Below are 424 nucleotides of genomic sequence, written 5' to 3'. Positions count from 1 at the left end.
TCTCAGCTGTGGAGGAACTATCTCAGAGGGTCCAGAAAATGGAAGAGGACATGTCCTACGTTCCACTTGCAACGTTTCCCCACCCAAGAGAAAGGCAGCAGAAGGTACACACCACGAGGCACCCTGTGGTTTTTTCTCCGTGACCATGGAGAGAACATGAGGAGGTGGGATGGACAGCCCACTGCTGCCCTAGCTGCACGAGTAGAGCAGCTGCAAGGGAAGGCCATCGCAAAAGGGGAGTCCTCCAAGAAGAGCACAGCTCCAGTGTCCAGTCAGAAATCCCCCAGGCAGAATAGAATGGTGAACGTTATGTCTGACCCTCTTGAGGGGACCAGTAAATCATTCTTGCAAGAAGTGAGTGATGATGAGCAGGATTAGAGGGGCCCTGCCTCCAGCCAGGTGGAATAAAGGGACAATCGGATTT

The sequence above is a fragment of the Athene cunicularia genome (genome assembly GCF_003259725.1).
Source record: "Athene cunicularia isolate RWA chromosome Z unlocalized genomic scaffold, athCun1 chrZ_part2, whole genome shotgun sequence".
NCBI lineage: Eukaryota > Metazoa > Chordata > Aves > Strigiformes > Strigidae > Athene > Athene cunicularia.
Note: the sequence above shows the minus strand (reverse complement) of the source record.